The 15,346-nt window shown below is 49.2% G+C and overlaps 1 protein-coding gene across 9 annotated transcripts in view; it reads right to left on the bottom strand.

Moving 5' to 3' along the window:
• CSK (C-terminal Src kinase) overlaps nucleotides 1–15,346 on the bottom strand; it is a 914,950-nt gene that overhangs the window by 664,030 nt on the left and 235,574 nt on the right. For 7 of the 9 annotated variants that reach the window (XM_069624501.1, XM_069624495.1, XM_069624504.1 and 4 more), the window contains one exon: nucleotides 3,321–3,381. The gene's annotated coding sequence lies outside the window, so the exon portion shown is untranslated. The remainder of the gene's footprint in view (nucleotides 1–3,320; nucleotides 3,382–15,346) is intronic. The other 2 variants (XM_069624502.1, XM_069624500.1) reach the window with 1 other exon arrangement.

The following is a 15,346-nucleotide window of genomic DNA, read 5'->3' as shown; positions in this document are numbered from 1 at the left end:
TAGTGCAGGAGGGGGAGAGAAGGAGAAAACAAATGAGGGAGAGGAAGGGGAGTGGAGGGAAGGGGAGACAAACAAGCTGCTACCAAACAGGTCAGGAGACATTAGTGATAGAGTAAGAGCTATTGACAATGATAAGGAGGGTGGGAAGGAGAATGAGAGACAAGCAGCTACATTACTAGGCTTGACGACATTTCAGATAGTGCTGGATGGGGGGAAAGGGGTGGGAAGAAGTGATGGAAGGGGGAGGAGACAGACATTTGATGCTATCATATTAAGTCTGGGACAATTCTGATAGAGTAAGTGCATAGAAAAAAAGTAAGGGAGAGGATGGAAGTGCAGAGAATAAAACAGTGCAAAAGAGCGGAGAACCAGAGGGGTGAGCGGATACAGTTGCAGAGGTCAGTAAAACACAGAGGGCCCGATTCACAGAGCGTCTTCCTATGAGATTACACCATTATAAAACGCTTCTGTGAATCAGGCCCTCAATGTTGCAGGGAAAAGAAAATGTGAGCAAGGATTCAAGATGACGATTGGGCGCAGCATGGTTCAGGGCCACCGAGTACGAGATCCAGGGGAGGTCCAGCATTAGAGTTGAGAAGGTGAAGCAACAAAAGTCAATGTGCCCACAAAGTCAAATCCAAGCGATGGCAACAGGTTGTAATGGTGGAACCATGGTGAATTAAGACAACTCCAACAGTGGTTATGGAGAAGGGGGCGGGGAAGAAAGGATAGGAGGAAGGGGAAGGCAGGAAAGAAGAGATCAGGCAGAGCAGGGTGGGGGCAAAGCAGGATGAGGGGCCAGAGAAGAAGGGGGGGGCAAACAGACATCACAGAGGGGGTAGGGGGCACAGCAGACATCACAGGGGGATCAGGGAAGGAGACCAGACCCGGGATTCAAGCAGAGATCTTTAGTGCATACTCCATTAGAACCCCTCTTAAAACTGTCAAATAACCCCAGAAGCTGCTCCACAGAATAACCTCATGTCTAGGATTGAAAGGACTCCAGTGTCCAAAATAACTGACAAGACTTTCCAGGCAGTGCTATGGTCAGACTGTAGCAACTGAGATCGTAGAGTAGCAGCATGCCAAGTGTTCTTTTCAGATACTATGCTTCTTGAGGTTATATGATGCAGCTGTGTTGTGTGCTTTGAGGTGGTCGGCCAGCAAAGCTATCTGTTACTATAGAAATGGACTCAGCAGGTACACAGAGGATTCTCAAATAGGTGGATTGGGAAATCAATGGCAGTGAGGTCAAGAGATCCAATTCAGAGCGGCAATCAACCAAGTAATGCTGTAAGAGGAGGTATTGGGGTCAAGCTTTACTTACTGAAGAATAAATGGGAACACGTCAGTGAAAAAGGAGTTTTCACAACCATGTTAGCTTTCCCTGCAGGAGAAAACCTGTGTGAAAAGTCTTTTTTTTTCTGTCTCTGAAAAGCCTTTGTTAATCACCAGGGGCAGTGCCAGCCAATCGGTATGTGGATTCTTAGGTGTTGTTTAATTCAGGAATGACCAGGAAGCGTTTTCTCGCTCTTCCCAGGGGTGTAATGGCTCTGAAGTAACTATATATTATTTGAAACCTAACAATAGCCCATATTCGGCCTAAGCAGCATTTCAGCCAATTGGTTATGGCTCAAGTGCTTTCGTACTATTTCAAAAAGGACTTTATTTTGGGTCTCTCTCACTGCAGATTTACTTTGTGATTGCCTAGAGAATCATCCAATGTGGTAAGCAAAGGATTTCTGGGCAGAATTCACCCCATTTCCTGTTTCAAGTTGAGTCTGAATATTCCTGAAACAAAATACTGACAAACATTATGCTTTTGATGTAACAACTATTTGCAAAGTTGCCTTTATTTATTTATTGGTTATTTATAAAGGCGCTTATACAATAAGACAGTGGGCCTCATCACGAGTTTGGTGGTAGCCGTGCCTGTAACAAAGGCACGGCTGCCACCAAACCCGTGATTTTACCGGCACCCACGAATGGGCAATTACCAGGTCATGCAAACTTCAGCATACCTGGTAATTGCCCATTCGCTGGTGCCGGCAACAAGGAACTCCCCATTCAGCACCATAGGGCTGAATGGGAAATGGGAGCTTGGATGCACCGGCACCGTTCATAACAGTGCTGGTGCATCCACGTGTTGTGCTCGCGGGTGTCGCACTGCTCGCCAGGTCAGACCAGGCGGACAGAGCGAGACCCGCAAGTACAACTTTTAGTATGGCGGTACGGTAGCAACGGTGCCGGTAGCGATACCAGCGCCGTTGTTGCCTTACCGCCATAGTTATAATGAGGCCCAATGTTTCAAAGCCCCACAAGGGAAGGGAACAATGAAAAATGAAATGGACCATGAATAGAAACAGACAGCAGCCCTACTACGCCTTGTGACATTCGAAGCGTGCAAGCGCAGTGAAAGAAAAAGGATAAAAGGGGGAGGTGAGGCAAGTGCTAATTAGTGTCCCATAGGGGAGGAAGTGCCAGAGGTAACCGTTGTGGAGGCAAAAGGTATGTGCATGATCAGAGACATCCCAGGCGAAGGAGGGAGGTCTACCGCCCAACAGGTAAGTGCAGAGCGGAGGAAAACCACCCAACAGGCGGGTGTGGGGCCGGAGGGCAGTGCCGGAGGCGATTAGGCAGAATCCCAGGACCTTAGTGGACCAGGCTGCCAATCTTAGCGCAGAGGGGATGGTTAGAAAGGGAGGGGTAGAGGGAAGGAGGAGAAGAGAAAGGTCTTGAGTTGTTGTGGACAAGGTGGTCTGGTTCGAGAGGGGGAAGAAAGAGAGACAGAGAGACAGAGAGACAGAGGCTGTTCCATAGGAGGGAGCCACCTGAGGAGAGAGATCTGCCCCAGCTCTCTACTTTACACTTTATATCTTAATACTTTAGTGTTCAACCCATATTAACTCAGCAAGCATTACCATACAGACTCAGCCCACATTATCTTCTCATGTGGTGCACCCCAAACATCCTATAATGCTTATTCTTCATGGCCTCAGATTCGTTTAAGCCTTTCATCACCTTCCCCAAATACCGCTCAACCCTGATCCCTTCTTAGACATTGTGAAGCACAAACTACCTGCTTGGGCTAAAGTAATTGCAGCATGCTCCTCAGCACACATTACCTAACCATACTACTCAATCACTGGTTCACGCAGCTCTGAAAATTTAACTAACAGAGTACTATTTGACCTATGTTGCTTCTCAATGCTGCATCCCTGCATTCCCTAATTTGCTGGTCACCTGCATATCATTTATTTTATAAGCCATCAAATACTTCACCAAAAACGTCCTTCCTCACATTCTCACACACAACTCACCTTACCAACTTGTTCCTGCTGTGCCAACGCCGAACACACTCTGGTATCAGGAACCACTTCCCTAGAAAACAAAAAAATATATTTATATTAAACACGCAATCTTTACGGTCAGGTTGCAGTCCTAGCTAGGTTTAGTCTAGAAGGGAGCATCCTAAACTAAGCACCAGATGTAAGCTATAATTAGTACAGCTGACGACACATTACACAACATCCATTTTTCACAGAAAGGGGAAGTACCAACAAACCGGTCAAGAAAGGGGAAGTGGGGTCTATGATGCTTAATTTGGTAGGTAATGCACTGCCAAGGCTCTACAAGCAGTTTCTGCAATAAGAATGGGGTCATTCTTCCCCTCTGCGTGATCCAAACTGCAAGGGCACAACTCACCCAGCAGAGAAAGGTATGAACAGATTGTTGCCAGGTTTCTTCAAAGCGCTACATAGGACAGTATGGCTAGAGGAAAAGCCTGCATTACTGAAGGCAATATATTAAGAAATTGCACCATTGCAAAGATAAGACTCAGCAACCTAAGCATACAAAAATACAGAGGCGGGTTCAGGAGGGAAAAGCCCCTTTGCCTTCAAAAGGTCCCCCAAAAGCAGGTGAGTACTTGCTCTCTATACATAGTTTGGTTGGTAGAGGACAGCTCCTCAATCATTGGATGTTGCAGAAGTCTGGAACTCAGTTCACTTATTTACTTCTGCACTGAGGAGGCATCCTTTTTTCAATAATACCCAGGAGGAAACAAGCTGTGCTAAGAGGCAATTCTGGGGATCTGTCCCTCAAAGCAGCTAGGATTATGCAAAAGGGCTACAACTGCAATGCTTCAAGCATAGCGACAAAAAGCTATAAACATTGAAAAACTCCAAGAGAAGCATTAGTCAAGGGTAAAAAAAAGTCTCCTTCGCATACAGCAGTGCAATCGTTCCAGGCCTATCCCCACTCCCAATATCACCTATAGAGGTATCAACTAACGACAAGAACAGCATTACATAAAAAAAGGGAAACAGGACAGACAGGAAGGAGGGCACCAGGCAGGTCTTTTCCTCCTTGCTTTCACAAAGTTAGCCACTCCTTTTACTAGAGTTCTTCTAGACACAATAAATGCAGACAAATTGAAAGTAATTATTGAGGACTGTTGAGAGTATTGGGGCTTCAGGAGCGGTTGGCCAACTGGGCCCTGAAACAGCAGTTAGTTTATTAGACGAATCCATGATGGGATTTCATCTTCTCTGGTGAAGTAATGTAATACACCAGATCATGATGAAGAATAACAAAAAGTTAAGGGATGTGAAGGTCTTCCATGCATTGGCCATGGAACCCCCCCAGCCCCTTGAGCTCCATTACAAGATCACACTAAATACATGAGGTTCTACGATGAAGATCAATATATATATATATATATATATATATATATATATATATATATATATATATATATATATATATATATATATTTTTTTTTTTTTCAAATATGTTTTTATTGGTATTTATGCATGCCAGCTTAACATTGCAACGATAGAGACGCCTTTCGCAGAAGGCTAGCAAGTAGTGTATCACAACAACAAAATAAAACATGAACGGAACACAAATTGGGCCCAACGGTGGGCGAGTCTTTGGGTCTCGGGGGTGGGGGGGTGGGAGACTGCGGGCGAGCTATCCACAGGGAGGGTTTCGGGAGAGCAGAATGTCTTAGGTTGATAGTGCGAGTGGCGGGGCTTACCACGTGTCCGGGTGAGGGGATCCGGCTCTGTGCCGGTCTTCCCGGATCTCGGGGCTTCGGCCGGAGGATTGGGTCGGTCTTAGACTTGTTTGCCGCTGGCAGAGATGGTTCCTGTTCCGGCTTCACCGGCTAAGTCTGAACCCCCATCCAGCAGAGGTTGGGGGGCTGTCTCGCTAGGCCCGGGTATTTCCCTGTGTAGTCCAGGAAGGGGGACCAGATTTGTTCGAATTTGGCAGGGTTGCCGAATCTTAAGGCCATGATCTTCTCGGCTACCACAGTCTCCCAACATTTGGACCACCACATTTGATGGTTGGGCCCTCGGGATTCTTCCAGAGTCTGGCCAGGGCGATCTTTGCTGCCGTCAACAGTTGGGTCCATAAATCCGCTATGCGACCTGTAAGTGGGAACTGGCCATCGCCTGTAGCCCGCAAGAGAACAACGCCCAGGTCCTAGGGGATCGTGAGGCCCGTTATCCCTCCGATCTGGTCCAGGACCTCCTCCAGAACTGTGTGGACTTCGGGCAGGTCCATAGCAGGTGAAGCAGTGTGCCCCGGTCAGGGCAACCCCTCCAGCACTGTGGGGGAATAGCCAGGTTGAATTTGTTTAGGGCTTCCGGGGTGCGGTACCAGCAGTAACATACCTTGTAGGCACCCTCTCCGTTTGTCGTGCATCTGGAGCTCTTGTGGGCGCGGGCCCAGATCGGACTCCACTCCTCCGGCTCGATAGTTCTACCAATGTCTTTCCCAATTGAGCATATACAGTTTTTTTGGAAGGGTCCGACCTGTGAAGCAATTTATATAGGGTCGAAATTTTCCCTTTGGTGGGAATCGACGAGAAGGTCCGCTCTAGGGCTGTTAGCTCTCTACCGCCTAGTTTCTTGGCCGCTCCACTGGATAGCCAATGCCTGAGCTGGGCGTACCTGAACCTCTCCGACTACGGAATAGAGAATTTAGCCTTACATTCCTCGAAGTTTAGCGGGTTCCCATTCACGTAGAAATCTGCTATGGTTCTCAGCCCCTCCCCCCCCACTCCTGCCATCTGATAAAGGTGTTTGGGACCAGACCCGGGGAGAAGTCGGGGGTTTCCCCAGATTGGGGTGAGCAGACATGTTGGGCTTCTGCACTTCCAGAGGTGGGCCGCTTTCCTCCAACTCGACACGGTATTCCACGTTGCTGGCAATGGGCCCATATGCCCGGGGATGTTGCCTGCTTTGTTGTGGGGGAGTGCTTCGATCGGGGAAGGGGACCAGTCCTCCTCCAGTTTCAGCCATCTAGCTTGGTTGGTGGTTGCTTTCCAGGCAAAGGCGTGGGCGAGCTGGGCTGCGAGGCAGTATCTGGCCACGTCAGGGACCCCCAGACCTCCCGAGGGCAAGGCCGCGGAGCATGATGTGTCTTGGGATTTGCGATTTCTTGCCCTCCCATACATACTTCAGAATGGCTCTTTGCAGTTTTTGCAAGGCTTTCGTGGGGATGGTTGTGGGAAGTGCCAGGCAGACGTAGAGCAGTCTTGGGAGCAGGTTAATTTTCAGCGCCGAGACACGACTGAATCAGGAGATTGCCTACTTGCGCCAGCGGCCCAGGTCGGCCTTGAGCTCTTTGAATAGTTGTGGGAAATTAGCTTTATATAATTTTCCCGAGTTAGATGGGATCTGGACCCCCAGGTAGTTTATCTCCGCTTTGGCCCACTGGATCGCGTAGGAGGTCTGCAGTTTCTCCATGATGTTGCCTGGCATGTTGACTCCCATGGCCACCGACTTGGCGATGTTGATCGTGAACCCCGAGGCTTCTTTGAATTCCTCCAGCTCCTCCCATAGAGCCTGCATGGACCCCTCTGGTCGGGTGAGGGTGAGCAGAATATCGTCCGCGTAGAGTGCTGTTTTGTAGGATTCTCCCTTGAGTTCCAAGCCTTGGATTAGCGGGTTGTTCCGGATTCTGCTGGCCAGTGGCTCCATCAATGTATATTTTTAAGTCTTACAAGTATTTTCCTTAAACCAAATATTCCAGGAATTAAGAGTGCAGACTTTAAGCGGTTTAACTGAGCACACTACAAAATCTCACTCCTCATACCTTTTCATTTACCATAACTTTTGTAGGGGTGCCTCTAGAGCCCCCAACCACATGCAGAGTCTCTCAAGGATCCGCCCTATACCCAATCCTTGTTAACCATGGTTAAAGTTACTTACTTGTAACTATTGTTCTCCAGGATGGGTCTGGCATGGATTCACATGCTCATGAATATTCCCTGTCAGGCTGGGAATCCTCAGTAAAAGAAAAAACTGTTTCACTTGCACTTTAAAACTGTATTTCTCCTCTAAACCAATCAATGTCAACTGGCTCACACTGCCCCCATCCAATGACAGTCCTCTCCCTAAGCTCCACCCCTGGTGGCCATCTTCAGATTTGGTAAGCACGTAAAGCGGCAGTACGAACAATGAAGAGCCACAGAGTGGAGGGAGAGTTTGCATGTGACCCATGCTGGAGAACATGTTACAGGTAAGGAACTTAAACCTTTTCCAGCATGGGGTCTGGCATGGATTCACATGCTCATGAATAACGAGTACACAGCAGTACATACACACAAACACAGGAGGTGGCAAGGCTCAACAGAAGCAATAACACACTCACCTCTGGAACAGACGCACCTCTAGTGATCAGGTTGTGAAGCACCACTTGGCTGTCTCTGGACTCCTTCTCTGAATCCCTGTTGACGCAGTAGAACTTCATGAAGGTGTGCGTGGACCTCCACATATCAGCTCTGCAAATGTCGAGCAGGGACATACCAGAGAGAAACGCTGTCATTGCTACGATGGCTCTGGTAAAGTGGGCTCTCGGTCAGCCTGGCAGTCGATGGCAGTGCATGATGCAGCCGGAGAGCTACCTGCAGATGGAAACCTTCGATAAGGCTTTACTGTGATTTACAGGTCCAAAGTTGACGAACAACTGAGCAGTCTTCTGAAAATTTGTTGTACGTGCCACATAGAATTTCAGGGCACTAGCAACGTCCAGCAAATGCAAGGCCCTCTCCGCTGGCGACAACGGATTCGGGAAGAAGACGGGCAACACCAAAGTTTTGTTGTGGTGCAATTCCGATGGTACCTTTGATATAAAAAGGTGAGATGTGTGTGCAGTACCAAGTTTGAAGCGTGGAAAGACAAGTAAGGCCGCTTCCACGACAGGACCTGGATCTCCCAGACCCTCTTGGCTGAGGAGATAGCCATGTGGAAAGCAAAAGGAGATCTCATGAGCTTAGTCAATACTACATTGAGTTTGCAAGCCAGGGCTGGAGCCTTCACCGGCGGAAAAGTACTGAAGAGACCCTTGAGGAACTTCTTGACAAGTCTGTGCGACCACAGGGAGGCTCTACCTAGAGACCTGGTGTACCGGGATATAGCAGTGAGGTGCACCTCGATAGAGGCGTGTGCCAATCCCGCTTTGGCCACGGAAAGCAAATGAGGTAGAAGTTGAGGGGCTGTAACCCACAGAGGGGTAATCTTCTGAATTCAGCACCACAGACAGAGGCGCTTCCATTTATGGGCGTAGCATTTTAACGTTGATGAGGCTCTGGCCAGGATCTCCTTACATACCACTAGTAAAGCATAACCCCCAAACTCTAGGGCTGCAGGTGCCATGCCCTCAGGCACAGCGACCCCATGTTGTAGTGCAGAGTCACCTCTCCCTCTCTGGTGAGAAGGTCCGGGAACAGCAGTAGTCTGATGGACGGGGCCATTTCCAGACGCAGCAGGTCCGGATACCAGATCTGCCTCAGTCACATTGGATCAACGAGTATTATCTTGCAGTGATACTGTCCGAGTGTGTTGATTACACGTAGAATGAGTGGAAACGGAGGAAAAGCGCACAGGAACCGTACATCCTATGGGAACGGGAACAAGTCCCCCATGCTCCTCGGCTGAGAGAACCTGCTGACAAATTTCTGGCTACCCTTGCGAAGAGATCGGTCTTGGGTTTGCCCCATCTGTTGAACAGAAGGTCCACCTAGTCCGGCGAAGCTCCAATTCGTGGCAGGAACGCAACTCCCTGCTGAGCGAGTCCGCAATGGTGTTCTTGATGCCCGCTAGGTGGTAAGGGACAAGGAACATGCCCTGCCGAATGGCCCAGAGCCACAGATCCTGGGCTTCCTTGGAGAGCACCAGTGAGCGGTTCCTTGGCTCCGGATGTAAACCATGGTGGTGGTGTGGTCTATGAAGATCTTCACAACCTTGCCCTTCAGCGACAGCAGAAAAGACTTGCGGGCCCAGAATACGGCCTGAAGTTCAAGGACGTTGATGTGGAGGCCCTTCTCTCCCAGTTGCCAGAGGCCTCTGGCGTGCAACTGTCTGGTATGGGCTCCCCATTCTTCTAGAGAGGCATCCGTGGTGACTGTCTCCTGGTACGGTGGAACTTGAAATAGAGTCCCCTTGACGAGATGCGGTCTTACACCCCACCACTAGATCGCCCGACGGAACTACTCGTTGAGGGATATCTTGTCTGCAAAGGTCCTCCCGATACTTGCATCCACCTCATATCCAGGAACACCAGGAGAGCTCTCACATGAAGTCTGCAGAGGCGGACCAGGCCAATGCAGTGACTTGATGGACCGCATCGTCGCCGTCTGTTCCGATGACCAGCGATGCGCCTTGCCTTGTATGGCACTCACCCTCTCCTCAGAGGCAGGCGCCAAACAGGTCACTGTGTTGAGTCGAACAGCACGTCATGAGATGGTGTCAAGCAGGGTTTGGAGAGAACCCAAACTCCATAAGTAGACGTACGGTCCTTAATATGTGTTTGCTTGTCAGATTGTGTGAGCAGGAACGCATCAGCCAGTCGTCCAGTTAAGGGCCTACATGGATGCCTTGTGGACGAAGATGCACCACCACAGGGGCCAGGCACTTCGTAAAGACCCTTGGGGTCGACCTCAGGTCGAAGGGCAGAGTAGTGCTGGTTTGCCATCTTGAAAGTTTTCTATGCGTGGCAACATTGAAATATGAAAATAGGCATCTTTCATATCCAGTGTTGCCATGTAATCTCCCCACTTTAGCAGGGGAATTACTTCTTGTATCGTTGTCATGCGGTTTTTGCGGCTTTACCAAGTGTTTGCAGGGCGTAAGTCTAACACTGGGCGCATAAATAGATATTTTTTGGCACAAGGAAGTAGGTTGAATAAATACCCCCGTTTACCTCTTTGGATGGCACAATTTCTATGGCGTCCTTGAGAAGCAGCGCGTTGACCTCTGAGAAGGATGAGCTGTTCTTCCTTTGTTGACTTTCTCTGGCGCAGGGGATGGTTTGATGGTCTTTGGATGAGCTCCACACAATAACCTCCCGCTACTGTTGATAGCACCCACTTGTCCGTGGTTATTCACTCCCATGCGTGGGTGAAGTGTGAAATATGTCCCCCTACTGGGGAGGCATGGTGAGGGGACCTGTAGCAGGCTGTCATTGTTTGGGAGGTGTTCCTCTACCTCTAGATGTGGAGGATCTCACCTGGCCGCAGGATCGGCTCTGGCCTCTTTGATAACCCTGCAACACTTGAGCTTGGTTGTTATTCCAGGAAGAATTTTGACCTTGTCGGTACCCGGAGCCTCTCTGGGAATTCTGGCCACGAAAACGGCAGAAAAATGGTTTCTGCCTCTTTGGCCATGTGGTTTGTCAGTTGCCCCAGAGAGACGAGAGTGTTGTATTCCTCTTTGGCAGACTTTATGGCATCCTCTATTGCTTTGCCGATTAAGACTGTTGGTTCCACTGGCATGTTAAGTAACGTAGCCTGGGTCTCAAGCTTAAAGCCAGACTGGCATAGCCAAGCGTGGCGCTTGATTATGGTTCCTTAAGCAATAATTTGGCCCACATTATTTGCAGTGTCTAGGTTATTTTTGAGAATGCAGCTGAAGTAGCTTTGCCGTCCGCTGCCACCAGAGCTAGAGACTTTAAAGGTTCGGGAGCAGAAGCTATTAAGGAAGTTATTTCATCCCATGTATGGCAATTATAACTTGCCAACAGTATAGAATTGTTGGTGATTATAGTTTGAAAAGCTGCCAAAGTCGCTACTTTCCTTCCCACTGTATAGAGCTTTTGCTCTCCTTGTCTGGGGGAGCCTCAGAATAGGCTAGTGGTGTCCCTGCCCTTTTACGGGTAGTTGTAACCATGAGCGAATCCGGATTAAGCTAGCCCCTGATATAGAGCGGGAGAGACAGCGCTGGGCGGAAAGGGTTCTCTACCCGCGGGTCTACTGCCCGTGTCTGGTTAGGTTTGTCCAAGCAAGGTTGAATCCTTCTTTGGACAGACCGTAAAATTGGGATGAATTGAGTGGCAGCCTTCTCGTCTCGCAAAATGTCCTCCACAAAGTCTTTGTCTAGTTGGGTTTCTTGTGTCTGGATACCAAAGTGTTCAGCCACCTTGATTAACATGTCATTATAGAGAAGCTGATTATCCACTGGCGAATCGGCCACTGGTGAGTCCTGCTGAATGGGCAAGGCCAGGGTATACTCGTCATCTTCATAATAATGATCAGATTGCTAGTAGTCTTCATTATCACCTTTGATGTCTGTATGGACATCATACAGATCACCTAGTACTGGTTGGACCGGTAGTGACTAAGGACAAGCTTTTTTAGCTGGGGGCTGTGAGCTTGAAGCCTCAGTAGTAGGAGGTGTAACCTGAAAGTTTTGGTAAGCCTGAGTTTTTTTTTTCCAAAGAAATTGGCCATACAGGTCTTTCTTCTCATGACCCTGTCTATGTCTTCAGCAATCCATAGTGCTGAACTGGAAATGACACAGGGTACTGAGGGGTAGGGGCTTGTCCTAAGCGTGTAGGATGGCCCTGGGGTGTGGAATGGCCTTTGTTCTGTAAGGCTTCAGCCAAAGAACCCTCCTCTTGTGGGGCAGAGAGTGTTTCCATAGTAGGTGTAGATTTGTCCTTATGAGACTTATCCTTATGATTAGAACTCTTGGAGGAGTGTTTCTTGGGGTGAGTACCATTTAGCAGGCTCTCGGGAACATGCTTTTTGACTAGGTGTGATAAACCAGTCTTTTCCAACCCTACAGCTGATTTGGATTTATGACGTCAACTTTCGGTAATGGGACAGACCTCCGCCTCGTCTGGCGATGTTCGTTCAATGATGTTTTAGAGATGGCGTCTTTCGATTTCTGGAGCATGTCATGGGGCGATTGGGACCTCGGGTGCCCAGAAGACAGGGATTCTGTAGACCTCCCCCTTGACGCTGTACTTGGGCGTTTGGTCGACGACGTCGACTCATTGCCCCGGGATGTGTGTTTAGTGGTGGGGTTAGTGAAAGTGCTTTTGCTGCCGGGTGTCTTCCCCCTTCCAGAGCCGCTGACCTGTCTGTTGGGGTCAGGGGTCTGCACTTTGGAACCTGACTGTTACTCGTCGCCCTCGCTGTCCGAAAAGACGGTGACGCTGCCATCATTGGAAGCTCCCTCCACGTCAATGGCGGCCTCGGCCTGCATTGCGTGATGGGCCCAGCGCTTGGTTCTTCGGTCTTTAAGAGTCTTAGTTTGGAAGAGCTTGCAGGCTCGACGATGCCCCTCGTCGTGGTCGCGGTTCAGACAAGTTGCACACTCGTTGCTGGTCTATCCACAGGAATTTTTTATTACACGTGGGCAGAATTTAAAAGGTTTTCTATCCATGTTTGGGAAAGGCAGCCAGGCGAGAAAGGGAATGGGTGGGAAAGTGCATTCTACAATGACCGCCCCCACTCGCTCTACTGTAAGGGGTTAGGCCCGGTGCAGCCTTCCAAGGCCAAAATGGTCAGTTGAATCTTGAATTCGTCCGACGGCTGTCTTTTCCACCGCGTCGATGAATTTGGCAAAGTCGGATGGAAAAGGACAGAAAGAGTAAACTATTTTTAATTTGTCATAAGCAAATGGCGTTAGCCGAAATTGAACTCTGCGATAAGCGCCTACTCACAATGGCGGAAAAAAACAAACAATCTGAGGGACCTTGACACGTGAAGGCACATGGGAACAGTGGACGTCACACTAGGGATAGTATTACTGGCACGCCCGGTCGACATCCCTTTTCGAGTTTCGAAAAGAACTGTAAGACTCTGTAGCTTCCACTAGATTTCGGCCTATATTCTTGGGCGGGGGTTTCTTGCGCCCATTTGTGATTTGTTGTACATGGCGCCTCACTAAGTGAGAAAGATTCATCCAGATGTGGGCCCCTTGATCTGTGTGCCTAAACCTCGAGTCCGACAGAAACTACACATGCAGTATAAGAAACGATCGACAAACAGTCAGCCTTATTTAGGACAAGGGAACACACGAGGCAGACATCAAGCACCAGGTCAAAAACAGGACAACCACGAGTTTGCACAACAACACAGTTATGTTAATGTTTATGTTTATGTTTATTTATATATTATTATTATTATTTAGCATTCATATAGCAATATGAACCCTCAGGTATCTGAGCGCTGCTCATTATTACCCACGGTGTGTGGTGCTCATTTATCGACCACGGAAGGCTGAAAGGCTGAGTTTGGCCCTGCCGGGATTCGATCCCGCGTCAGCAGGCTCTACACAGACGTCAAAGCGAACGCTCTACTCGCTGTGCTATCGGACCGGCTATATATATACATTTAGCTCCTATGCACAGGATGCAAGTGTTTAAAAGCACTCAAGGAGGGTGGGAACAAGGGGGGGGGGGGACAACAGTCGCTCCGAGACCTTGAATTTCTGAGGCGATGACCATCTGCATAGGCAGAATTAGGTGAATTTGATACATTTAACAGTTTAGATACAGCAAATAGGCCTAATGGCGATTGCAGTTTTCCCAAGTGCATATTAAGGGGTGAAGACAAGGGACAACAGACAGAATGATCTTCAGGCTGTGCTGTATACAGATTGTGCAAGTGCAGGAAGGGCAGGTAGGGGCAGGGGACCAAGTGCTCCCAGTCGGTAGAGGCTGGTGAAGTGCAGAGAGAGAGAACTCTCAGGGATTTATTTCAAGTGCGGTGAGAGGGTAGGTTGAGGGGCCCTGCGGCAAGTGCAGAGGGCTGGCAGGTGTGCCTGGGACCTCTGACACTCTGAGGTGCGCCACACGGCCAGTCAGTGAGCTGTATGGGAAGGAGGGAGAGAAGGAAGGGCAGAGAGCTAAATTAGCAGGGTAGGGTGAGAGAAGGAAGAGAAGAGGTGGGCCTTAAAGAGTTTCCAGAACTTAAGAATATCAGGCTAAAGAAGTAGGGTGGCAGGGAGGCTGTTCCGGAGTGAGGCACCTGCTGAGGAAAGGGATCTCCTACCAAATCTCTGCTTGGAGAACCGGCTCACTCACAGAAGGTTGAAGGTAGATGAGTAGAGTGCTCGGGAGGGACAGTATTTAGGAGTGGCAGTGTTGAAGGTAAGTAGGTCCCAGGCCTCAGAAAGCCATGTGAACAATGCAGAGTGTCTTGAATTTGATCGTTACAGCCACGGGGAGCCAGTGAAGGTATTTCAGCAACGCAGTGATGCGGTCCCTGGGCATAAGACCAAGGATACGTTTCACGGTTCTGTTCTGGAGGAGTTGCAGAGGGTGCAGCGCAGAAGCAGGGAGGTTGAGGGAGAGGCTGTTGCAATAGTCTAACCTTGAGAGAACCAGGGCTCTAGAGACAGTGAGCTGCTGGGGGAAGGTGAGAAAAGGTAGAGTGCCCGTGGGGAGGTTTAGTTGATAGTTCGATTTTTTTTTTGTTGAGATGTCAGAGGTGTGAGGAGAAGGGGCAAGTGGAGTCGAAAATGACCAAGGATTTTGGCCTCACATGTGGGGGGTGGGCGCCGCGGGGCCAAGGGAGGCAGGCCAGAATGAGAGGAGGAAATCTGGGGCAGGGGCCCCAATGCGAACAATCTCAGTTTTACTGGCATTGAGACAAAGGTCATTTGCAGCACACCATGACTGAATAGCAGACAGTCAGGTATGAGTGAAGAGGAGGCGTTGGCTGAGGGTAGCCTGAAGGATAGTTGCGTGTCATCCACATAACACAGTAAGTTAGCAGTGAAAGTGGCAATCACAAGTGCCAAGGTAGTTATGTAGATGTAGAAGAACCAGGGGAATAGGTTAGAGCCCTGGGGAACGCCGCATGTTGAGAGGGTGATAGTTTAGCGAAAGGCACCAAGTGCGACCTGAGATGGGCGGTTGGAGAGAAAAGAGGTTAACCAAGACAGAGCCTGACCCGCGACTCCTAAGGTGTCACAAAGCCATCAGATCAGGATGTTGTGGTTAATCGTGTCAAAGGCAGGAGAGAGATCAAAGAGAATGAGGACAGAAGGAGTGTTAGTGTCAAGATTAGACAGCAGGTCTTCACAGGTGTTCAGAAGAGCAG

The sequence above is a fragment of the Ambystoma mexicanum genome, chromosome 11 (genome assembly GCF_040938575.1).
Source record: "Ambystoma mexicanum isolate Mex_15411 chromosome 11, UKY_AmexF1_1, whole genome shotgun sequence".
In the NCBI taxonomy this organism is placed as follows: Eukaryota; Metazoa; Chordata; class Amphibia; order Caudata; family Ambystomatidae; genus Ambystoma; species Ambystoma mexicanum.
Note: the sequence above shows the minus strand (reverse complement) of the source record. Positions and strands in the feature narration are given on the sequence as shown.